Source organism: Phymastichus coffea, unplaced genomic scaffold (assembly GCF_024137745.1).
Source record: "Phymastichus coffea isolate CEN01 unplaced genomic scaffold, Cenicafe_Pcof_1.1 PCOF00013, whole genome shotgun sequence".
In the NCBI taxonomy this organism is placed as follows: Eukaryota; Metazoa; Arthropoda; class Insecta; order Hymenoptera; family Eulophidae; genus Phymastichus; species Phymastichus coffea.
Genome location: NW_026706824.1, coordinates 6,439,698 through 6,466,701, shown reverse-complemented (window position 1 = coordinate 6,466,701; position 27,004 = coordinate 6,439,698). Strand labels below are relative to the sequence as shown.

Below are 27,004 nucleotides of genomic sequence, written 5' to 3'. Positions count from 1 at the left end.
TAAATTTGAAAGAAACGAATTCTTGCTCATTAACGCGACAAGACGACGAGAGTACTAACTATTAAATAAATTATAAGTGATACGAATGTCACAAAGGCTTGTGTGAGACAAATTCCAATTAATTCTACGCAGTAGTTTTTGGTTGGTGCCCTTGAAATATGGAGAGCGATAAGCCGCATTTTCGACATATCTTACTGTTTTACTACAGAAAGAGTAAAAATGCTGTGCAAGCCAGAAAGAAATTGACCGATGTGTATGGATAAGGTGTGTCCCTAACCCAGTGCCCAGTGACAGAACTAGTTCGCTAAATTTCTATTCGGCAATTTTGATGTCGAAGATGCACCAAGTTTGGGATGGCCAGTTGAAGCTGATAAAGACGCGATAAAGGCATTAGTTGATGCAAACCGGCGAATAACAACACATGAGATGAGATTGAGGTTAAATTTATGAAATTCAACGGTTTATGTCCACTTGAAAGGCCTAGGATTGTCCTCGTAGCTCGAAATATGGGTTTCCCATGTTCTCACAGCAAAAAATCTGTGTCGCCGCATTGACGTCTGCGATTCGCTTCTCAAAAGTTACGAAAATGATCCGTTTTTGAAGCATATCAACACTGGAGACGAAAAATGGCTTGTATACAACAACGTCAAACGCAAGAGGTCATGGAGGAAAAAAGATGAACCCGCTCAATCCATTTCCAAAGCCGATATTCACCTAAAAAAGTGATGCTGTCTGTTAGGATTTTAAAGGAATCGTTTTTTTAAAGTATTTACCAGATAACACAACGATTAATTCGGAAGTTTACTTTCATCAGCTGGACAAACTAAATGATGCACTTCAACAGAAAAGGCCAGAACTAATCAACAGGAAAGGTGTAGTGTTTCACCAAGACAACGCGAGACCTGACACAAGTTTGGTCACTCTCCAAAAGCTTTTACAGCTTGAATGGGATACAATGCAACACCCATCCTATTTTCTAGACCTGGCACCATCAGATTATTATTTGTTTCGGTCACTCTAAAATTTTTTAGACGGTAAAACCTTCACCTCAAATGAGGAGGTCAAAAATGTCCTCGATCAGTTTTCTGCCAGCAAAAACCAAAAATTTTATGAGCGTGGAATTATGCTACTACCAAAAAGATGGCAAAAGGTGTTGGATCAGAACGGCCAATATATAATTTAATAAAGAATTTGTTTATTATACGAAAACTATCTTTCATTTCCACACAAAAAAAAACGAAATTACTTTCCGAATGACCCAATATTGTACAATGAGATCGTGTAATATTAAACAGTAGGCCACAGTATCTGCAGCAAAATCGATCCGAGTTTCAAATTCTAGGCGACCATCGACTGGTGCGCTTTTTAATTTTTCATCTTGTTTGAAGCAGTTTATAACTATTAGCGGTAATTTATTAGTAAAATCTTTTTTATTGAGTATCGGCTAGTTTTCTTTACCATATTCGGCGTTTTGAAAATTAGTATACATATCGTAGAAAACAGCATACTGATTTTGATCAATGTTCAAATTGAGATTTCCACATAAACAGCATTGTGAATTAAGTAGGCGGTTGCAATCACGACGCTCTCAGGAAGCTCGATTATGTTCCGCTTAGAAAAAACATAGATGATGCACATAGTGCATGATATGGCCAGCCTCGCGGCTGGCCAGGTTACTTTGTGCAACAATCTTTTGTCAAAGCGGCGGACAGTAATTGTCTTCCTCAACAGAGAATGGAGACTTCTCCAACAAACAATTCGTTGTTTTAGGAGAGGACGTCGTAAACTTCTCTTTCCTGTACGGGCATATGCAAATGCAAATGCTGAAGTACAAAATGCGTCACCGATTGCCCTCGACAAGCAACTAATGCTAGTCGACCCGAAGTCAATGCAATGTGTATTTGAACGAAGACTTGCAATCACAAGTGCGGATGTATGTACCTTCACGTGGCTGAAAACGCTGTCTCTGTAAAGAAACAGTAGGCAAAATACACAACGCTTGCCCCTAAAGCAAAAGGCCAATCGGCCAAACAAGAATAAACAATACGGACCATGACAGCACGTGGTGAGGTGCGGCCCGTAAACGCCCAAACATTCAACGCGGAGTCTACCACACCCCAAGAGCTCAACTCGAGCCCAGAAAAGCCAAAATCTGGGAGCGGCCGTGGTCATAGCAGCCACCCAAAGTTCTTTGCCTCGAGCTCCTCGAGTAGGGCCGGACACCTTTGTGCGAGAGAACGGTTCATTGGGCCGAGTAACTCTCGATGACTAGAACGCACTACGGATGCCGAAACCTTTAGGAAAAATATTTCCACAGAAGGGCAGCATCCTTCCTGCTAAGGAACTGTTTAAGTCCTAATAGCTAAAGCAATTTTACATTTGAAAGCGAAATTAGTGGCTGTCAGTTCTTTTCGAAAGCGAAAACCATGCACTAAATGTCCATCAAATCCAGTGCTGCTAAAGGTGAACACTGGCTAAGACGATAGAAAAGGTGAAAACCCGACATGCTCACTCAAATACTACTTTGGTTTCAACTCGTCAAACACCCAACCCTGACCAAGACGAGGTTTGATTAATAACAAACCTAGCGTGAAGTTAATCACGCCGGTACATTCGTAAGTAGTATTAAGTTATATTATAACCAAATTAGTTTTAAGCAGTTAATTATAATTTAAGCAGTAAGTTAAGCAGTAGTATTAAGAATAGGATTAAGAAAAGTTACCAATCAAAAATCAAAAAATAAAATTAAAAAATAAGAAAGAATTATAGATTTAAGATTACCAAATCAAATAAAATCAAATAAATTCAAACAAAATCAAATAAAATCAAATAAATTCAAACAAAATCAAATAAAATCAAATAAATTCAAACAAAATCAAATAAAATCAAATAAAATAAAATAAATAAATCAAAATAATTAAATAATCTAACAAAAAGTTAGAAAGCTAGAAAAATAACTAGCTCAATTAATTGTAAATATAAGAGCCATTGAAACCATGGAGAAACCCGACAAAGTAACAATCGAAGCTCAAGTCAACACGCACAAACATACTCACTGCTTTCACTCGAACGCCACTTGCTTAATTTGAACGCGCACGTTAACGCTGAAACTAAAATCGAAAGCCACACTCCAGAATCGCCAGCAGCGATACCAAAGGAGGAAACATATAACTAGACGTTGCGTTGTACCTCGAAAGCGATATGGTCAACCATTCTAGGTTTAGAAAGGCGAGGAAACGTAAGCAGGGGGTTACCGCTGAGAAATCAGAGCACTGCTCTAACATTCCTGTGTCAACTCAGTTTCCTTAGCAACCAAACAATTTTGACAAAAGCAAAGACGATTGACTACCAGCTAAGAGGTTTAACTTGAACGCACAACAAAACCCTGAACTGGGCCCCAAACTGAGGATCATACAATTGAACCTCAACAAAAGGCAAGTAGCCAACGATGAGCTCGGAGAAATCATGAGAGACAGAAATCTTGACATACAGGTGGCACTAAAAAAAACTTTAAAGCGAACAAGGCAGGGAAATCACCAGGAAAAAAAAGAATAGAGTCAGAAATGCTTGTCAATGCAAAACCATTACACCAGAAACTGACACGACTTTTTAATGCCTGCTTAGAATGCGGAATGTTCCCCAGAAGATGAAAAGTGGAATGCTAATCACGTTGCTCAAAGGGGTTGAAAAACCCGAGAACGAGATTAAATCATATAGACCCGTATGTCTACTCCCCATAGCCGGAAAGACACTCGAGAGGCTTGGGATTCAAAGAATATCCAACATTCTAAACAGCTCGGACTGGTCTTCGGAGGATCAATTCGGTTTTAAGGCAAATAGATCCACAGAGGATGCCATCAGAAGACTATATGAAATAGTAGAAGAGGCAGAATCTGATCCGTCGATCAAGTACGTAGCCGCTATTCCACTGGACATCTCAGGAGCATTCGATGCCTTATGGTGGCCAAGCCTGCTCTCCCAATGGAAAGAAAGAAACTGCCCGAGGAACATCTATAAGCTCCTCCAAAGTTACTGCAGTGATCGAGAAGTGGGCATATATGCCCACTTCGAAGAAACACTGAAAACAGTGTCGAAGGGGTGCCCTTAGGGTTTAGTATTTGGATTGGTAGGCTGGAACGTCATCTTTGACAAACCACTCCGGGCAATTAGGGACGCAGAATACGAAGTACTAGCCTACGCAGACGATGTGCTTCCTATCATTAAGGCAAAAACACGCATTGATTTTGAAAGACAAGCCCAAGAAATCATTAATATAATGACGGACTGGTGCAAATCTGACAAAATGAATTTGGCAGTACAAAAGTCAGCACTAATATGGCTAAAAGGCCAACTAGGCGAGAATAGGAAGCCTACAGTCAAAATTGGGAAAGACAACATTAGAACGCACAAAACAGTCAAGTACCTAGGAATCACAATCTCGAAAGGCTTCTGATTGGAAGAACATATTCGAAACGTGATTCAAGACTGCAATAACACCTATTTCGAGCTAAGTAAAATAGCAAAAGTAAACTGGGGCCTAAAATTCAATTCTATGAAAGAGATATATAATGGCTTCCTACTATCGAAAGTAACATATGCTGCTGCGGGCTGGTGGCAAAGGACCAACATCAAACAGCAATCTGCTTTAGAAAGATTGCAGCGATCGGTTCTTTGCAAAACACTCAAAGCCTACAAATCGATCTCTCATGAAGCAACGCAAGTGCTTGAGCCTCCCGACCAATAGCTCTCGAGCTCGACGCGAGAGTTGCAAAGTACTGCGTCAGAAAAGGGAAATCGATAAGAATGCACGGCATCCGAATAAAATCGGAGGAACTTCGATCGGGCAGACTAAAAATCTCAAAAGCCACACAACTCATCAACGATGAAATCGAAAGGGTATGGCAAGAGAGATGGCAGTCAGCCACAAATGGCAGGAGAACGTACTGCTATTTCCCAGTAATCAGGGATAGATTAATGAAGAGGTGGCTAAACCCCAATCACTACACAGTACAGTTCATGACTGGACATGGTGCTTTAAAGTCATACCTCCACAAGAGAGGATTATGCGAAGACCAACTGTGTAGCTGTGGAGAAATAGAAAGTGAAAGTCATATTCTCTTTAACTGCGAAGATATGAGGGAACTAAGAAAGCCATTAATAGAGGCCGTTGAAGAGGAGGGCCTCATATGACCCTGCCCGGAAACGGCCCTAGTATCCAGCAGGAAAATCTACAAAGCCTTTGAAGACTTTGCTATAAAAGTCATAGAGCCCAGGGAAAGAGCACCTATAACAATGAGAAAGCGCAGAAAAGTAGTTATAAACTATGGTAGAAAGACGCCGCCTCTTACGAGGTCCCTAACCAAAGGACAAAAACTCGCACGATAATCTAAAATTTTTGAATAATTTTTAAACTTGGACAAGCTTATAAAGCTTGAATTTCGAATGATAATTTTTGAACATCGAGCTTCAGAATCGAACCCTGAAGTTGGATAATTTGAACGCGAACTATATTACCCGATGTAGCCTAACTGTCGGAGTTGATTTGAATGCGTGACGTGACCGGCACGAATACTGAGAACTGCCTGGGGAATCTCCTTGTCGGCTAGACGAGACCCCGCCCTAACCTAAAAGTCAAAACAAAAATCGAAAGAGCAAACATCAGTATCAGCCAGTCATAAAAGTCACTCCTCAGAAAGCGAGGCCCAAAGTTAGAGCGAAAACTGGGAAACAACCTTTCGAATGACGGATACCCACCAGCGTGAGCGGAGATGACCGAAACGCAATGGGAATACGTGCCTCGGCACGTCGAAGCGATGGACCTGTGAGTCGTGGGATCAATCCCTTAATACAGGTACGCAGGGTGGGATGTTTTTCGAACGCGAGCCCAGGAGGGGAGGCTTAGCTGGTTGATCGTCTTAGGAATTCTCCTCTGGCTGTCCTAGCTGAGTCTCTCCTCTGACATCCCAACTTGGGTTGGCCTCTGCGGGGTAGTGGTACCAGGTCACGCAAATCTCGTAAAATTTGTATGCTGCGTGCTTCCGACGTAACAGACGTTGGGGCAACTAGAGTCCCGTCGTGCCCAAACCGAGGGTCAAGCCTTTAGTTCCGCTCTCCCTGAGCGTCGAACTTTGAAAAGATCGGTACTCCTCTCGAGGAGGTCGCCGCCTTAGATTAAAAAGGCTCCGACTCACTGTGTGCGTCAGGGATGTCGTAGCAAACTTGACTTCCGGATCTCCATAGTGTTTGAAAGCGAAGGGGTAAAAGACAGTGGGCTATGCCAACCTATTGGCGCCCAGGGAGAGGGGTGGTAATGTATGACTACAATCTGCTACCCTCAAAAACAGAAAAGTGTGAACAACGCAAACACTCACTGTGAATTAAGTAATAACTTCATATTACTAATGTCACAATGATCAAAATTACTAGAATTAACACTCGCTGAACTTTTACGTTTAGTTTGAAAAGCTAAAATAACGAAGCGAGGCTTTTCCGATTGATTGGAAGTATCAACACTTCAAATATGCTTTCACGTTCGACGTAATTTTGGATAATCATACATTTACCCATTAACTCGTACCCAAGTACGATAACTCATTGTAATTACACGATCTCGTCCAATCTGATTGAGCAATTTGATTTTCTCTTTTTCGGCAACCATCACATATGGCATCAACTATTCAACCTTAGTTAAAGTATTTTTTAATTTTTTTGAAGCAGTAGTATTCCTTATTGGTTTACTTAAAATAGAAATCAAATCATCTCTTGATCTTCTGAGAATAAGTTCATGCTTGACATTGACTACAACAGCGATAGAGCTTTGACATGGATTGAGTGAAAGCAAATTTTTCATGAGACTCGTTAAGTTCACATTTTTCACTTTATAGACTTTTCAATAGAATTTATTTCATATCGTATTTCCTCAAACAAATGACAGAGGGTGTTGTTGACTAATAAAATGTTCTCTATTGGCGTAGTACCATCAGGCTTGATCAACCAACCACAAATATGAATCATACTGCGTGATAGAAGCAGAGATAAATCTTTATGTTAAATTGCTATATGGATTTCATCCCTATTATTAAAATATGATAATGAATAAGGCTGATGCGCATGAAGTTCATAATGAGCTATAGACTCATCGAAAGCGAGACCTGAATGAATGTCTAGAATTCCGTCCATTTTATTGTTGTATACAATACACTTATATTTTCTTTCACGATTTTCGATGACTTTTAGTCTCAAGCTTTTCCGGAACTGAATGTTCTAAGGTGTGAACGGTCTGATAATTCGCTGTTGACTGGTCGCTGACTGACATTTTTGGCTTTGAATATAGCCTCGACCGGTCTTTATATTGTAAATGATACCTATTACTATAAGGTTTTTATATGCACTCGCACTGTGATGACTTCTCATTGAAAGCTAACTAAGTTGCCGTCTAAATCAACTATACGAATTTGAAAATGATCGATGATTTTTACGACAACTGGAATGTAAATGACGTGAGAGGGTACTTCTATAATCTTATAAACAAGTGGCACTGCTGGGAAAAATTCATATATAGTATGTCCTTTTCAATCGTTCATGTAAGAGCCTGTAGTAATATTACACTCTACATGTATAGCATTAACTTTGAGAATAGTCACGGGTAAGTCAGAAATATACGTTTCTTTTTCAACGAGCGTGCATCTAGTGAAACCTAAAATTAATCCAATAGAAACCTCTGATTCAAAATGTATATTTGACTACACTGAATGACACTACGTAAAGTATTATTATTTAGTTTCAGGCTAAACGATATACCTTTAGTTTCTAATGCTGCTTTGAGAAAGCTTTCAATATCTTGTATTTCGTAGCTACCAGTTGATAAAGTCATAGCTTCTTGACTTTCAATGTAGAATTCATTATAACCAACGACAACGTTTAGTATTGAATTAAATGTTAATAGCTCAACTAGACAAAGAACGTATTTTTTTGTTTGATGTCAGTTCGATCGGTAGAAAATAATGTGTTTCGAGTAGGGATAATGTTTCCGAAAAACTCGGTGTCAATGTATTCTCCATGACATTCTTTGAATGAATATTATTTATACTAGTGGTCTCTCCTATAGTTTGTTTAAAAGAAATTTGAAACAAAGATGACCGCAATTGTATGTATTAAAATCTTGATATCTAATATAATTATACATGATTCTATTAACTTTGAGATAAAGCAGTAGATGTATAGGCGATTGAATATTACCAAAACTATCAAAATTCATAACCTTATCATCAATCTTGTTATATGCTACCTAATGAGTATTTGGTTCACTTTCATCATCTAAATTTACAATAGTTGTCTCTTGATATCACGGATCATCGGCTGGTAGAGTATTACGCATGAAAACACCTCAAAAATTTGCAATTTTAATATTTTAGAACATTTTTTTATATCGTCATCTGTCAGTGTTCGATGAGATAAAGTTAGTTCATGCTTTTTTTTAAGCATTTCCACTTAAATATGGTTTTAAATAAAAGCCATAAACTTTACGATGGCGTTTTAAATACACTCCTCGCAAAAATTAAGGGAACAAACAAATTTGTCAAATTTTTGGCTGAGTTTCAACAAGCGGTATTTCAGTGAGAAATGGTCGTACAGCAAATAAAAAAATAAAGCTGTTGAAGCTTGAAGACTCTGGTTTTTAGTTTTTTTGGTTAAAAATTTTTTGGACCTTCTTATTTCATGCAATCCTTATACAAAGCACAAAAAAAATTTTATCCAAAGTTTTGTTTTATTTTTTACCCTGCGGGCATGGAAAAATTTGTTCGAGCTACACCAATACATAGGTCTTTTAGCCTGTTTATTCAGCTTCACGCTGCTTTTCGCGGAGCTCAATTACGATAATTTGTCTCCGAGATATCGAACTTTGAATGCAAAAGGATCCTTTTGCATTCAAAATTCGATATCTCTGGAACTACTGGTCGCACAGCGAGCGGACACCGAATTTCATCATCTGCATAAAATTTCCGATGAAATACAGACAAACGTTAGTAAAGAGAAAAATGTTTTTCCATCTCTAACATTGAATTGAAAAAAGTGAAAAAAAGTGACATTTTCCCCTTTTTTGGTTACTTGACTGTATCTTCAGTAATATGGGCGATAAAGATACGGTTAAAGAGAAATTTTACAGTCTAATGTCCTCCAAAGAACCCCCTAAATTTTTGGAGCGATCGGTTCAGCGGTTTGTCCGGACCAATTGATCAAAATTTATAAAAAATTAAAGGAACAAGGTTTTTGTTCCTTAACTTGAAGCAAACTTTTTAAAAATCAAAAAATTCCAATTTTTTTCGTCTGTTTACACAATTTTGTGTCTGTTTACGATTAATTTTGAAAAAAATGGAAAACAAAAATATTTTTTTTCAAAAATCAAAAAAACATGTTTCAAAAATAAAAAAAAAATTTTTTCCACTAACTATAAAATATTGTTCTCTAGCGATTGATGACCGATTTACTGCCGGCATTAGCGTTATCCAAAGCATACCACGTGGAGGTTGCTCGGTCGGATTTATGCTTCTTTTGTGTGTGACGGGCGAATCGATCGTTGAGCTCGATCGCCCTGTTCGCCTCTCTCTCTCTTCCGCGTGCCTTCCCCTGAGCCGCTGCCACATCGGTCTTGGTTGATTAAAACCGAGTATCGACGCACGATGTGGCTTTGTTGCAGGTTTGATTCCTGATCGGCGGAGATGTCTGGCGTTGGAGGGATAGGGCAAGAGCGGGGAGCAGAGGAGGAGAGAGAGAAGTAGTGTCGCCGGCATGAGTCGCACATGTGTGCGTAGACGGCGGCGCTCGGCCGTTTTGGGTGCCTGGGGAGAGGGGCGCCTAATACGTCGCGGAAGGCGCGAGATCGGACAGTAGTAGGGTTTTGACCGGCAACTAATTACGAGCTAGTTGAGCCTCGCGACAAAATCAGTGTGTGTAGTTGATTGCCATCGAGCAACCAGCATCAAGGAGGAAGACCAGCTGCATCCATCTAAATCCGCCTTTGAGGACGACATCGTTGGCCTAGTGGACGCGGACTTCCGCAGTAGCGCTCCCTCCCAAGGTCAGGTACCCTTTTTTGTTTTTCGGTGCGCGCCTCGATTTCTCTCTCTCCAAGCATCGTATCGGCCGGACGCGGACTAGTGGCTGTATGCGTGAATTCGCATCACCCTCGCGGAATTCGCGGGACAATTGTAAGGCGACGGTCTGTTTCCTGTGCGTTAATTCGCACGGAATGGACTTAGCCCGGACTTGACGGACGCACACGTCAAACGCCATATGTATATTGTTGTTTTAATAAAGTGTAAAATATCCGAACCGATAAGTTTATTTATTCAATCTGTCTCTCTCGTAACTAGTTGAATCGCGATTATCCGATTCAACTAGTGCGCCTTCCGAGCCTTTCCCCTTAAATAATTTGTGACGCAACGTTGTTCAGGCTTAAATTACTAACGTACGTGTTACATGTTCTTACGTACGATCGAGTATTTCCGCCTCTACTCTGAATCACAGCTTGCATTCGGTGCCGCATATTGGAAATGCAATTGTGGATCATCCGCTGAGGAATCTGACGCCAAACTCTTATCAAAGCAAACTCTAATTTAGCTAAATTTCGGAGGTTTGGGTAACTCTAACGCAATCGGCGGCCCAAATGTCCCAGACATGCTCAATTGGATTGAGATCAGGACTCATTGCAGGATGCCTTAATAACTGAATGTCGTTTCTCTCGAAGAATCGACGAGTGATGTTCGCCGTTATCCTGCATAAGAATGAATCTTCTCGCGTTTCTCCATATTGGTAACACATGAGGTCTCAGAATCTGGTCGATATAACGCCTGGCATTGAGGTTATCTCGAACAATAACCAAAGGAGTTCGAGATCCTCGTGAAACTCCCGCCCAAATCATTACTAATCCTCCATTGTAAGCGGCTACTGATCGCATCAAGCGTTGTGCATAACATTCTCCTGTACGGCGCCAAACTCGAGGTCTTCTGTTTTCACCATACAGACAAAATCGAGATTCATGTGAGAAAAAAACATTGATCCAGTTTCTCATGGGTCAGTTCACATGGTTACGAAAATACTGCAAACGAGCTCTACGATGTGCAGCGGTCAACATCGGCCCACGAGCAGCATTTCGAGCACGCAGTCCAGCTTCGTGAAGGCGATTCCTTACTGTTGTTCGAGAAATGTTTCGAGGCGATCTTTGTTGTTGTCGTTGTTCTTGTTGTCGTTGATGTTGTTGTCGTTGATGTTGATGGTTGGCGAAGTTTTGGGCGATGATGTTTGCTGGAGCAAAAGGTTCTTGAAAGGGGTGTCGAATGATTGCTCGATCGTATCGACGAGTCGTCTCTCGATGTCGGCCTTGTCCAGGGCGTCGCTCGAATCGATTTGTTTCCAGGTATCAGTTGTAGGCACGAGACACTACCGAGGGACTGACACCAAGTCGTTCACCCACCTGCCGATAACTATACACCTCCTGAACAAGAGTTACTAGCTGAGCGACTTCTGGGGCAGATAAATGCAGCCTCGGAAGCATTATGAAAAAAATTAATGTTTACGAGAATCAAGCAGCCGTCAAAAAGTTGTGGCAGGGAATTTCGGGGGGCTTGACAGCGCTCCGAGTTCTTCCGCCACAAGGCCTGTTTGGCTCTACCCCCGATTATTTAGGGCGCCAGACCGTCGGCTGATTACGGCGATCGTCGGGGGTAAGGCCAGTCGGGTTACCGCGTATCCCGGTCTGCCTAACGGCGACTGCGCAGAGTGGGCATATGGGGGAATACGCGTTATGTCCGAGCTTCAGGCCTTTGGTGTCCAACTTTCCTTCGATTTCTCCTTGACTAGAGTACGCCAGCAGCTCAGGTGATGACTCCTTAAGTCAGGTCGTGAGGACGTTCGAAATCGCGCGTATATTACCTAACGAGTGACCCGAAAATATAGCGAATTAATGAAACCCGTATGTAACCGCTCGCGGCTGAAAATCGCTAGCATGCAACAGGGGTAGGTTATCAAGTAAGATATATATATAGATATAAGGATAATTAATCGTTTATTGATGCATTAGAATTTCTCACATACGAGGTCGGAATAAATATGGTCGGTAGAATTCTGAATTTTCATTAATCCCTAAGATACAATTTAAACGGTTCCTAAAATGGCGGAAAGGTCAGCGCGAGTAACAAATCGCAATTTTCTTTTATAAGATCTAACGCTCAAATTCGGTTTGCGAAATGGCGGAAAGGTCAGCACAACTACTTAGTCAAAACAATTTAATTCAATTGAACCTACGTTTGTACTAAATAACTAACGAAAGGTCAACGTGAATACTAAATTGTAATTTTCTTTCATAAAACGAACACTTAATAAAAGTCGACGAAAGGTCAGCGCGAATACTAAGTCGCGATTCTCTCTCGTAACCGAACACTTAATAGAAGTTGACGAAAGGTCAGCGCGGACACTAAGTCGCGATTTTCTCTCGTAACCGAACACTCAATTTGATTTTCACGGAATGGCGAACAGGTCAGCACGATCCGGTAGGCACCGGCGTCGACGGATCCACGCGTCGCGACGACCTACGGCACTGAACTATTGATCCCCGCACTCCGCGATTAATTAAAAATGAGCGGCATTTTGCCTACTTACGAATTTTCCTTGCGGTACTGGCAAACAAAATTGGCAACAGGGAGTCTAAGAGGCGTCTAGCGCTAAAGGTTCGACAGCGAAAATTTAGCTAACAGAGGCTCCTTCTCTCTAGATATCCAATGGCGAAATATCTGAGGCGTCTAGCGCTAATAATATGATAGCGAGATTAGCTGATAGAGAGAGGCTCCTTCCTTGCGGATATCCAGTGAAAAAATGGACGAGAATCGGCTTCTCGCGGTCAAAGGTCGTTTCTCTTCTCCGCTTTCCGAGAAGAAATGTTATTATTGGTCGGTATGCTAATTCGGATATCGGTAGCGCCCTCCGAATTTTTATCATTGGTCCGTATATAAATTAGAATAATACAGCACCCTCCTTAACTCTCCTACTTTCGCCGTTATTTACTCTCTCTCACCCCCCACTAAGGTATCTATCATTAATTGTCGGAAAAGATCTACCCCTACTCTTATCTATTCGTCTATACGGACGGAAATCAAATTTTATTCTAATTGTCCTATTGGTCGTGACGTCACTAGCGAATTTTGTCAGATGTTCGAATTCGGTTAGTTAAATTATCATTTAAACCTAAAGGGGTAGTTGTCGCTCGCCATCATAATAGGGGTGTCGGTCGCGTGCGAATTTTACAATTCTATATTTGTTTCGTGTTCATCATTTTCAATTTATAATTTTAATTTAATATCAGAAATACGTATATATATACGCCGTTTCATTTGTAGCGCCCTCATCTTCGCATTTACATATTATTCTATTATTTTATATCGTCTGTCTCGCTCGCTCTTATTTCGTCTATTTCGCTCGCTCTGTCTCGCTCGCTCTGTCTCAGTCTGTCTCGCTCGCTCGCTCTCAGTCTATATCGGCGCTTCAAGATGGCCGCTCAGTTTCTCGCGCGTACGCCTCGTGTCCTTGCGCCGGTTGTTGGAGCGCCTCCTGGGGCGCTTCCGTGTCGGTTCTGTGGTGTTTTTCCGGGTGTTTGTGTGTGTGGTCGCTGATTTTCGTGTGTGTGGCGCTCAGGATGTCGCCGATGGTGTTCGGCAGCCCGACACAGCTGATTGCCGGCTGCCACTTCATCGGCGATTTTCATGCTCGCCCCAGGAGTGTCAGTGCCTCGTGAGTGTTCGTGTTGATGTCTGGGAGTGTAACGGGTCTGCATGCGTCATCAACATGTATCTCCGTTGCATTTCCCAGTCAGGTTTTGCATTTTTCTTTGCCGGCCGGCAACACGTGGTCGGGAGTGTCTGTGAGTGAGTGTGTGCGTGCGCTCTCTTTTTTTCTGTGGTGCGCTCCCTTTTTTTTTCTGCTCTTTGAGCGTCCGTCGGATCGCGTTAGACAGTTTGCTTCATCCATATCTCCGGCGTGGTCGTTCGGACATAAAAAAGAATAATTGTTCGGTATAGGGCGCGTTTAACTCTATTTTAAACGACCGGTTACGGGGCGGCAAGGGACGGGGATGGCCTTTTGTGAAGTGCTGCAAATAATGCAGCACTCAGAAGGCCTTGTAATGTACCGCATTACAAAGTTCTTTAGAATTTACGAAAAGAAAAGTTTAGTTTTGAAAAAAACTGTTGAGTGGTTTTTTACTAAAAAGTCGAAGAGTTTAGAAAAAAACTATTTTTTTTTTATCACGTTTTGGCTTCACAGAAGACGTTAAAAACTTATCACGCGGAATTTCACAGACCGAGTAATGGATACGCCTTAGAGGTATCAACTTTGATTTTTTTCAAATCAATTTTTTTAAGCGTAATTGAGGCTTGAATGTATCCATGACCTAAATGAATCAAAATGAGTGACTAATCGATTATTAATTTTTTTTCAGTAAAGAAATTGAAAATGTTATTTTTTTTTCAATTAAAAAAAAATTTTTTTTTCAAGGGTAAATCAGTCATCAATCACGATGGCTAAAGAACCATATTTTATAGTCAGTGGAAAAATTGAAAAAAAATTTTTTTTTTGATTTTTGAAACATTTTTTTTTTTAATTATTTTAGATTATGGAAAATTTTTTTAGATTATGGAAAATTTTTTTTTACTTTTGAAAAAAAATGTTTTTATTTTCCATTTTTTTCAAAATTAATCGTAAACAGACACAAAATTGTGTAAACAGACGAAAAAAATTGGAATTTTTTGATTTTTAAAAAGTTTGCTTCAAGTTAAGGAACAAAAACCTTGTTCCTTTAATTTTTTATAAATTTTGATCAATTGGTCCGGAAAAATCGTTGAACCGATCGCTTCAAAAATTTCTCTTTAACCGTACCTTTATCGCCCATATTACTGAAGATACAGTCAAGTAACCAAAAAAGGGGAAAATGTCACTTTTTTCAATTCAATGTTAGAGATGGAAAAACATTTTTCTCTTTACTAACGTTTGTCTGTATTTCATCGGAAATTTTATGCAGATGATGAAATTCGGTGTCCGCTCGCTGTGCGACCAGTAGTTCCAGAGATATCGAATTTTGAATGCAAAAGGATCCTTTTGCATTCAAAGTTCGATATCTCGGAGACAAATTATCGTAATTGAGCTCCGCGAAAAGCAGCGTGAAGCTGAATAAACAGGCTAAAAGACCTATGTATTGGTGTAGCTCGAACAAATTTTTCCATGCCCGCAGGGTAAGAAATAAAACAAAACTTTGGATAAAATTTTTTTTGTGCTTTGTATAAGGATTGCATGAAATACGAAGGTCCAAAAAATTTTTAACCAAAAAAACTAAAAACTAGAGTCTTCAAGCTTCAACAACTTAATTTTTTTATTTCCTGTACGACCATTTCTCACTGAAATACCGCCTGTTGTAAATCAGCCAAAAATTTGACAAATTTTTTTGTTCCCTTAATTTTGGCGAGGAATGTAAATTGATTATCCCCCCGGTTTAATAGAATATTACAATAATCAAAAACATCGCACAATAGATATGAAGCCTAAAAACGTGACAAAAGAAAATGAAATGCAAATCTTGACGACTCTTCTTCGACGACTTCTCTTACGACCAACGACTAAAAAATTGAAAAACGAGATTAAGTGCTAGTGAGCAAGTCTAAACAAGTTTTTAAAAAAAATATACGTCTAATTGGTCTACAGAAATTTTCTCTATTCATCGTATTACGAGAACTAATCCTGTAACAAGACCTGCTAAATTATCAAGAAAATCTCATTGTTGGTGGTTTTTATTAGTAAGAATTACAGAAAGCTATGTATTCTGATATCTATCTGGTAAAAAAATTCTCAGAAGATAGGGTAATGAAGTCTTGGTAAAATAGCTTGGCTTTGACAATACTCGAAATTCTTGGATACATAAGGAGACTATAAATCAATGAATTACAAATATAAATTTATATGAATCTAGCTTTTATTAAAATAAATAATGTTTTTTTTCATTTATATATTACATTGTTACTTTTCTCAGGATAAGACCCCCAACCTTTGCTCTTACCTGTGAGGTACTTCCATTTTATCTTCGCCACTAATGAGTCCATTAAGACAAGTCGAAACCTGCTTTAATAGAAACACTCATGACTCATTTACCTCTTGATAAAATAAATTTATATAATATAATCTTTATTGACATATAAGAAGATATAAAAATACATTAAAATAATAAACTGAAATCGATCACATCCATGATATTGAATAAATAGTGCATATTTTTGAACTCTTTCGGATAGATCAAAAAAAGATCATAATGAATAATTATTGCACTTGAAATTCCGTCCGATAGAATAATTTGAAACTCGCAATCGAGTTCAAGAATAAATCGAAATTCATCTTGCCTCATGTGTGTTATTATGTAATTCTGATCTTCATTCAATTCATGATGACTCTTTTCGCGAAGTACGCCAAAGAGCTTTTGAACATTTCAAAATTCATCTTGCTCAGGTTAATAAGAAGCCCAATCTAATTACTTCTACCTCTTCTCTGCAAAATTGCGTTGAAGTTGAGCATGTTCTCCGCTTTATAATTAGCATCTCCTCTCTTAGAGCTCATCATTTTCTCTCTCTTTTCGCCTACTACTCTGTCTTGAACGACATCTATACATTTTTCCTCTCTTCCAACTTTTTCCTTGCCCTAAGAGGTCCTTTTTCCGGTTTACTACCTTCTCCTCCACTATTACCTTCTACTGAGCGATATCTATTGACTATTGCTGAAGTAGAACTTTTATGCTGCTCTCTATGGTCATTTTCTTCATCTTCCACTTTTTTTCCAAATCTCTTTCGGCGTAGCGCTACAGTCCTATCTTTTGAGATTTCTATCGTTTTGTCATGACCCGATGGAAGTTTATCAGATTTACCATCGAGTAAACATCTTTTATCGTCAAAAGGATTTAAAGATATCTTCTGCACCCTTTCAGTTTGTACTTGATGCAATCTACTTCAAATATTACACTGCTCTCGAGTTATAATTTTCAAATCAATTAAACAACTGAGGTAATCTTCATGTGAAATTATTTTCTTAACTGTATGCGTTTTGACTCCTTTCGCCTTTTTCATTGTTATTTGACTATCTACTTCAATATTATATATTTACCCTTTAAACCAATGAATTCCTTCATAATGTTTTCATTACATTCATCTTTCATTATACCGATAACTTTTTCGTTAGCTCGAGGTATACCAAATTGATTGTTAATCGGATAGTTAGATGTATCAAATTTATCAATATCTTCTTTCATGATTCTGTACATGTCAACGTCTTGAATTTCATATATGAGACTGTCAGAATCAGTATAAAGTAATTTACATTTTTCACCGATTTTGTGCATCATATATCCATAGTGAAACTCATAGACTCATGTTTTTGGAAGATCCAGCACACAAAGATGAATGTAAATGGGTTATCTAATGTGAATAGTCGTGTGACATCTGGATCACTCTCAGGTACGCTTGAAGTAAGCGTAAGCTCAGGGTTGCTCTGATTTGGCTTGCGTGTTACAAATAAGCCGGGATGCAATATTGTTGCGCAAAGAAACGAATAACCGGGAAATAATAACTGAGTGTTTTTATTGAAAACACCAGACTCTCACTTAATGTGTTCTTATGGGACTTTAAAGGAAATTCGCCAGACTCACGCTTAAAGAATTTCCAGAAAGAAAGGGGAACTAGAGAGAAAGAAAAAAAAGGAAAGAAAGAAAAGAAATGATAGCCACATATAAAATTCACTTACTTTTTATTTCGTATAATTGCTTGAAACTTAGACTCCGTACTCTTTGCTCTTTGACCTTTATCACTCTCTCTCAATTCTGGATGCAATTGGCTGACTTCTCGACTGAGTATTTCGCTGATTTTTTGGCTCTACACTCCACTCTGATTCTTTTCAAAAAAATTTTCTATCCTACTGTCTTTCCTCCAGCACTGGTTCCGCATTCTTGTACAGAGCTTTTTATAAGCAGTGGATGGTTGGGTGGAAATCCCTTTCTTCCGGCCCATGACACGATGACGATTAAAATTTTCTGTATTGATGGGGAAATTTTCTTATCCGGTATAGTATTTGTAATTGGTCGGAGGGCGTGAGTTATCAAAGAACAATAGAGCGGTCCTTTCTTAACTTGAGCCTTTTTCTCCAGAGATGGCTCTTGAAGTGCTACTTTCGAGAGCAAGAGTGACGGTATGGTTTATAATTACTTACACAAAATCGTACTAGACTTATTTATTTTTAACGATAAATAGTGATTATTTAATAGTGAGAGAATTATAATAACTATAAATAACAATAATTTAATCATTAACTATGATAAACATTTAGAAAAATCCAAAAACTTCTAAGAGTTATTATAAAATACATTACGATTCTATTGTTGTTTTCACTTAAAACATGAAATTATTTATAAGTTATTTTGTTCTTGCAAGGGTTAAACTGGATAAATAATATATCTTTAAAAGATGCGCATTATGGTACGATGGTTATTAGAACGATCACTATTTGATAGTAACTGACAAAATTTATTAAAACCCATTTAATATTACGGATATTCTCTTAGTGTATTCTGACTAAAATGATTTTCAGAATGAGAACTCGATTATAGGTTTCAGGAAGCCATAATTATAAATTAACAAGAGAAATTTCCGGATCTCAATCTTAACTCTGAGCTCTCGTAGCGAGAGGATGACGTCATCCGATTGTAGACTTTTTCGTGCAAGGTATTTATGCTCGCGCGCAACTAAGACCACTTATACTCGCGCGTGGCTATGTCCTTTCATGTGTACATGCTTCTAACTCATATCACACAATAATTAACTTTTTTTATTAACTTCAAAAAATTTTCAAGTGCAAATACATCACATTTAGTGCATTAACACTTATAATCAGCAAGAGATAATCCGACTGCTAATTTATAAGTTCCAATGCTCATGAATGCTTAAAAACTTTTCAAAGTTAAAATGAGCGCGTTGATTATGTAATTTATATGATACAGTCATGACGCTGTTCAATCATCGATTAACGCGCGTGCATTATGATCACACCTTATATCATTTCTTGAATGAAGAAAATATGTGTGTGTGTGTGTGTGTGTGTGTGTGTGTGTGTGCATGAGAGAGAGAAAGAGAGAAGACGCACGCACAGCTCATAGCTACGCGCTACATGGCTAACTTATGGGGGGAGGGGAAGAGTGTGACGCATCGCACTGCTCCACGGCAAAGACCGTATTACGTTCACATGTCTAAGTTTTCATATGACTCGAAAACTTATTTTTCTCAGCGTACAATATAGCTAATGGAAATATGTCACTTCGTAGGCGCACAATTCTAAGTTCTTTTCTGTTTTGCATGCTGTAGAAACTAAGTGTTGATAATAGAGAGAGAGAGAGAGAGAGATGAAACATAGCCGTGTGCGCATTGGAAAGAAAGGCTATAGTATGAGTCAGGTAGCGTCATAGCGGTAAATAGTCGCGTGCCACACAAGCTCGTTTAAAGTGACTTAACTATATTCGCTCGGAGCTAGAGTTCTTGTAGCATATGAAAAGAAATTAGCCGCATTCATAAAGACTCTTGATTGGACATAGACGTGTGAGCGTATTTTGATTGTCGTGCTGTTACTAACATATATATGAAAAAGGAATTTACATATATTCAAAAACGTATGCAAAAGTGGGAGGTAATTGTATAAAATGCGCATCAATATTGATGCTTCATCACAATCGATCAAGTACAGCGATCATGGCATATTGTAATCATTTAAGTAGGTATTGAAAAAATTTTAATCAATGAACTAACTTTTGATGTCAACTATATTTTTGTCTATTTTTTTTTCATTGTAGGCTTGACATGGAAATCATCGTTGATATACAAGCCTTTAAGTACGATGATCAACCAGTTTTAAAGAACTTGCATTGATAAATGTTAATGACAATATAAAACCCGCACATTGGATTTTCGAGCCACCATGCCTTGGGAAGAAATTCCTACTCATTCCAAACGTGAAAATTCATGGCTTACAGTTAACTTCCATGGGCTTGATTAGAATACAAGAAACTTACCATTCGATCGTCATCCGCTTATTATACAAAATCTAGGTCGCTTAGCAGCTTGCACTAACGAAGTTCTTATTTATGTAAAGGGATGTCAAAAAGTGGAGTGGCTCAATAAATTCGTTGATCATGTCTTCGATCTCGAAGATCAGGATTGTCATTCCTTACATCAGTCAGGATTTTGCAAACTTATAGTTCGAAATTATCATTCTGCAGGCTAGACTGAAAACTACGAGCTTCAAAATGTTGTGGCTCTTGAAAACTGGTTGAAAAACAGATATTGTCGACAATTAAGTCAGTCTCTGACAGCGATTCTTCAACGTCAGAGTCTGATAGGTGGCAATTCGTGGGAGGCAAACTTATCCCGTGTTTAGGCCTTTCTAACAGCCGAGCGGCCTTTGACTCGGATGGTTCTCAGGTACCCCATCCCCGTTCTCGCGTCAATAATGAAGAACCAAGTGGAGAGAGAGAGAGAGAGAGAGAGAGAGAGAGAGAGAGAGAGAGAGAGAGAGAGAGAGATATGCAAAGATTCAAACGGGTAAGTTTCGCCTCGCGTAGTCTATTATTTTTAGTACATAAACATAAGTAGTACTCACTTCGTAATTATGATATTGATATGATTCGGTCCGTTAGTATTATTATATTAATACGCAGTTATGGTCTTCCTTCGTTTTGATATTTTTATTGGTCCAATATAGATTTCTGATTTTGTTTGATTTTGCAGCTTCAAATAATCGCACTCAGCACTTTTCTAATATTTTCAATCAACTTGATCTTCGATAAATTTAGACTTTAATCTTTTCATAAACACAAACTTCAATCAAATTGATCTTCCATAAATTCAAACTTTAATATTCTAGTAAATAAAAACTTTAATAAAACTAAACTTCAATTTATTCAGACTCTCTTATAAAGTTAATAATTCCAACAAATTTAATTGTTATATCGTAGCGAAAAAATTGCAGCCTACTTACTCGGGCGCTCACTACTAACTACCGGGTCTCGTTCTCAAAGTTCGTCTCTGTATTTTTGTTTTCCTCTCTCATTCCTTAAACTCTGTCTCTCTCTGATTTACACATTTCTAATCACTTCATATTTCTTAGCCTAACACGCTGAGTGCAGTATGCTGTCGCATGCTGCAGCAGTATGCTCAGCTTCTCCCACTAATTTACGCTAAGGCGCGGAAACGGGTATTGCTGGCTATAGTATTTTATCGCCATGTTCTTGGCCTTGGCACGAAGCGAATGGGACTCCCGAAAGCGAAATTCTAATCAGACATATCATAACAAAGAAAATAAAATGGTCCGTCACGTAGCAGAGTCGAATAGTGATGATGATGATATGTACCTTGATGTGATCAGCAAACTAAAAATGTTAGATTTAGACGATGAGGAAGATGAAGTGGAAGCAGGGCATTGGTACGACACCTTCAACTAAAATGACCGGTTTAACCTCATATATGCGATAGCATCAAGGTACGGATTCATTCGTTCGTCTTCGCTCACAGTAGATACTTCATATAGCTTGAATACACTTTTCAATCAAAAATTGTATGTCAACTTTTACTCATAGAATTTTCCAATTTTTATATTTCCAATCTTACATATCGCAGGTCATCTTCATCACGGAAACTATCAATGCTGTAGCTCGTACCCCATCCTACTTGCCAACAAAGAAACTAAATGAAATGAATTTTTCAATCCTTTACACAGTCACTGGCATGAAAAAAGTTCAAACAAAATTCGGAACAAGAGTCGTCATCGAACTAGAAGTTGAGTTTAACGTTTTCCTTCCGAACAAACTAAACGAACATTTCATTGTGAATCCGGAATCGTACAATACTCTGCTCAGTCAACTTAAAAAAAGAATTGTTAAGCTTAAAAACCTTGGCAGCAGCTTATTAGAATTTATATGAGTGACAATAATTTAATAAATATAAAAAAAATTTAATAAAATTAACCATTTTTTATTTACTATTTATCATCCATTCATTTCCTCTTTTTCTACATTTTAACAATGAGCATTGATGTGCTTGGACGCAATCTCAGAGGAGCTGACGAAGTAAATTTGAAAACTTCACATAAGATTCTTTTAACAAAGATTAATAATATTAAAGATTCTATTTTAAAATTTAAAGCTGAGTTAAAAGAAATTTATACATTGATTGATCTTCATCAAAAAGAACTTGATATGAAAATCGTAGAAGTTTTTTCTGACATTCATAAGTTGAATGAGTCTTTTACCCTCTCCATGACTCAGTTGCCGTTACAAAAGGAGCGGGATTAATTCGCTGCCACTCATTTATCGTCTGCAGCAATATCAGAAACATCATGAATTCTTTAACCTGTTAACCGGGGAAATCCCTTTCTAATTACGCAACATATAACGGGCGCGTCCTTTTCCACTAAGACGTGTATGAATGACGTATTACCACAGTAGTAGTAAAATATACGTCCCGCCCGTTTCAGGGCCCAATATAAATATCGAGAACGTATTCATATGTCCTACCCGTACCCGATATTGTTTACTTTTGACGTATTTATACGTCCCGCTCGGTTAACAGCTTAAGTAACAACATTCAAAGTCGGGTTATATCCTTATAGTTCAAACAGCGATGAATTATGTAGTCACTAATTGACGAAGGTGCGGAGCTGATACTTTTTTCTAACATTTTCAACCTACTCGTATCAACAATTGATCTCAAAATAATTGAATATTCTATAGTCTTATTGAAAGATATCTGGTCCATGACAAAGGATAAGAAAACGAATACCTTATCTGAATATTTAATGGGCCTTAGTCATAAATTTACTCAGGAAGATATTCCTAGTTCTAGTTCTGATAGATTTGCTACAAAAGTAGGGATCAATGTTCGTCATTCCATACTAAACTTTTGTATACAATATGTTGCTGAATGTGTTCGTATCACCATTGACAATTATCTCCGAAATGAATTGGTTATGGATGTACGAGGTCTATCCAGAAAGTATCGGGCCTACGTTAATATCTTCGCGCCATAGTGTTTGAGCGACCTCTACCGGACAGACAAGTCAACAGTAAAGCCTCACGAATCTATTGGTTACTTGTTGACACCTGCCAGCGCATGCGCAGCGTGTTTTTGTTTACAGTGCCTTTTTGGGTTCGTCAGATTTTGATATTATCAAAAATGACTGAAAAACAAGATCAACGAATTTGCATCAAATTTTGCTTTCAACTCGGAAAAACGAGTTCGGAAACTATTGAAATGATGCAAAAGGCCTTCGGAAGCGAGTGTACGAGCAAAACACGAATAAAAGAGTGGTATAAACGGTTCAAGGATGGTCGTACTTCTATTGATAGTGATTCTCGTTCCGGCCGACCTTCGATGATAAAAACCGCAGATAATATTGAGCGGGTGCGACTTGCAATCGAATAAGATCGCCGTATGACTGTGCGAGAACTAGAAGAAGACTTTGGAATACCAAAAAATATCATTTCAGAAATTTTAACCGAAAATTTAGGAATGAAACGCGTGTGTGCGAAATTCATCCCAAAATTAATCACAGCAGAGCAGAAGAACATTCGCTTAGAAATCGTTCTGAACAATCTGGAAATGGTCAATAATGATGATAATGTGCTTAGAAAAGTTATTACAGGTGATGAATCATGGGCTTATGGTTATGATCCTGAAACAAAACAACAATCTTCACAGTGGAAGCATTCTGAATCGCCAAGACCAAAAAAAGCACGTCAAAGTCCGAGCAATGTTAAGTCAATGTTGATTGTTTTTTTCGATTGTGAACGTGTTGTACATCACGAATATGCACCAATAGATCAGATAATCAATAAAGAATACTATGTTCAAATTTTGAAACGTTTACGTGATGCAGCAAGAAGAAAACGGCCGCACTTTTGGTAAAGTGGTGACTGGCTTCTCCATCACGATAATGCGCCAGCGCATTCATCCAATCTTGTGCAGCAGTTTTTGAGCAAACACAATATCGTATTGCTTCGACAACTTCCATACAGTCCCGACATAACCCCTTGTGACTTTTGGCTGTTTCTAAAACTAAAAAAACCACTCAAAGTACACCGATTCGATGACAAAACAACGGTTGAAAACAATGCGACGAGTGTACTCAAGGCTATCCCTAAAAGTGAGTTCCAGGACTGTTTTGGAAAGTGGAAACATCGATGGAATCGTCTTATTCAATTAAATGGGGATTACTTTGAAGGATACCACCCATCAGATGATAAAAAATAACGCTAACACGAAAATATAAAGGTAGGCCCGATACTTTCCGGACAGACCTCGTACATTTTATATTCACAGTTTTATATCTACATCGTGAATATACTGATTCCGATCTAAAATTCAAAGTTAAACTTTTCAAAGTTAAAATTATTCCTGTTTTACTTGGATTACACATATCGAAGATGGTTCTGCGTAAAAGTACTACAATCTCTGAAAACCAAAATTGAAAATTATCAAACACAGAATCCAGATTACTCTCTTAGCTGTGTAACTGACGTAGTTGTCAGCTATTATAATAATGACAACGTAAGGATCATATCATTCATCAGCTAACATTCGAATAAAATGGACCGCTACCATTCAGTCAAGTACTCTCGTCTTCCCCAAGAAGACCCAAACAAAAAACAATCTACATGGAAACAAATCACTTCCAAATTTTCAACCAACACTAATCATTTTCCAGAACAAAAAGGCTACCGACAGTTCGACACTGAAAAGAAGAAGTACAAATTATCATATAACAAAACTTGTATAAGTATTATAATATAATAACCATGTATACTTTTTTTATCAAATAAATGTGTTTGAAATTTTAAACGTATTCAAAATTTGGTCATTTTGTTGATTTTTCAATAAATCTTATCCCACGGGATATGCGCACGAGTATACCAGTAACTCCGGAACTTTGCGCGAGATATACGGATTAGGCATGCCAGTACGACGTCGATAGCATTAATAATATATTTTTTCAATCTGATTCATCGATTATCGGGGGCATGGGGCCGAGGGCATCATCTACGTCGATACAAGAGTCAGTAACTGCCGGTGGAGCCTGCATCTCTGTACGCACACACGCACCCACACACACACACACACACACATACACACACAATGGTCGGCTACGATGCTGGTCAAACAAGTCCATCGACGATAAAAAATCTGCCGATAAAACATTTCTTAGGTTCGTAACATGGGATTGATAACGTTACCGACTGCTGGTAAGTAAGGAATTGAAACTCGTATGGTAAAAATAGCTTAGAACCCTTATAGCCCTTACTACTAATATGTAATACATTCTGATACTGGCGGTACTCTTTTCTGCACGAAAGTTTTATCAATTTAGGATATTTTACGTGTAATAATTTTACGTGCGATTGCTTGGCCGGTTTGTTGGTTTGATATGTTGCTGGTGTTTTCCTTTTATGTTGACTATAGTCCTAATTATCTAAGTATGGGCCCCTAATTGTTAGGTATACTTCAAAACAAGTTGGTAATTTTTTAGGATTAAACACGGAAGCTACAAGCAAAGAATGACGTGTGGTAAATAAAGTAAAATTAAAGGGTAGCAGTTACCATGCATAAAATAATTTAATTAACTATAGTCTTACCTTTATTATTATTCGATGGTAATTAGTTGCTGATAGTTAACACTGTATCCGGTAAATAATTTGCGTGAAATGCGGATTGTATCGAAGAGTAAAAGTTAAATAAACAGATAGCAAATAATTCAGTTAAACTCTTTAATCAAAGTACGAAATACAAAGTATAACTTATACTTAATTTATTTGAGATTTTTGAGCTGAGTAACAAAGAGTTTTGTTATACATAAACTGTCAAGAGTTCGGATTCGTTAGAACAAGAGCGCCAGAAAGCAAGAGAAGCAGGAGCGAAAGACAGTGTCTAGCAGTAAAACGCTGTTTTTATACTCGCGCTAGCTAACTTTTTAATACAGCGGTAGATGACATATTATTCTACGATATCGGTAGCTGGTGTAATTGAAGGGTACAGTATTAATGCCAAATAATAACGAATACATTATATCAATTGAGAAATATTTACAATCATTGGCACAACAGTTAATTCACGGTACGTATGCTTCACTATTACGACTACATATAATCTATTTATATGATACGTCACGTATCGACGTGACTGGAGTGATAACGGCAACAATGAGCACACGTCTTTGCCAATAGTCGGTTGCGATACCTCCATCCTTGGTTTTGTCGTATATTCGTAGTTAAATGAGCTTTATATTTTATTTGATGTATTATTAATTTTGAATTGTGACAGATGGATCATTCTTTACTTTTGTTACAAAGATGCATCTGAGACCATTGAATAGTCCAAAGTTTATTTCCTTCTTATTGGTACTTATTATTTAAAATACATATTTAATTTTTTGTTAATAAAACTCTATTGATTTATGTAATCCTAAGATTTTCCAAAAATTTTTTCATTTCTTATTTCATTATTTTTTGTGTAAATCGTCCAAACCTTTTTATTATAACAGTATGATTCAACTATCTTTAGCTTAAATATTTGTTGGTAGAATTATATCAGTTGTGCTTATGATATCTTCATCGGATATATTACTTTCAATAAAATCACTAATTTCCATCTTTAAATTCCAGTTATACATTACATTTTAAGTATATAAAAAACTAGCATATTTATTAGTTATACGTAATACGTAAATTTATAAACTGTTATTCCAACAGCGCTGAAATAAGAACTGGATCTTATACGTATATCCGACTGAAAAATGAATTATTTTCTTAACATCCGCAAAGATACGTTTGTAAAGTAACCAAACAATTTTTTCTACAAATAATGAGCTATTTGTACTGTTAACAATTCAAATG

The 27,004-nt window shown here is 38.0% G+C and overlaps 1 protein-coding gene across 1 annotated transcript in view; it reads right to left on the bottom strand.

The window, feature by feature from the left end:
* Positions 1–27,004, bottom strand: part of LOC131673221 (nitric oxide synthase-like) — a 1,857,253-nt gene that overhangs the window by 1,430,789 nt on the left and 399,460 nt on the right. The window lies entirely within an intron of this gene.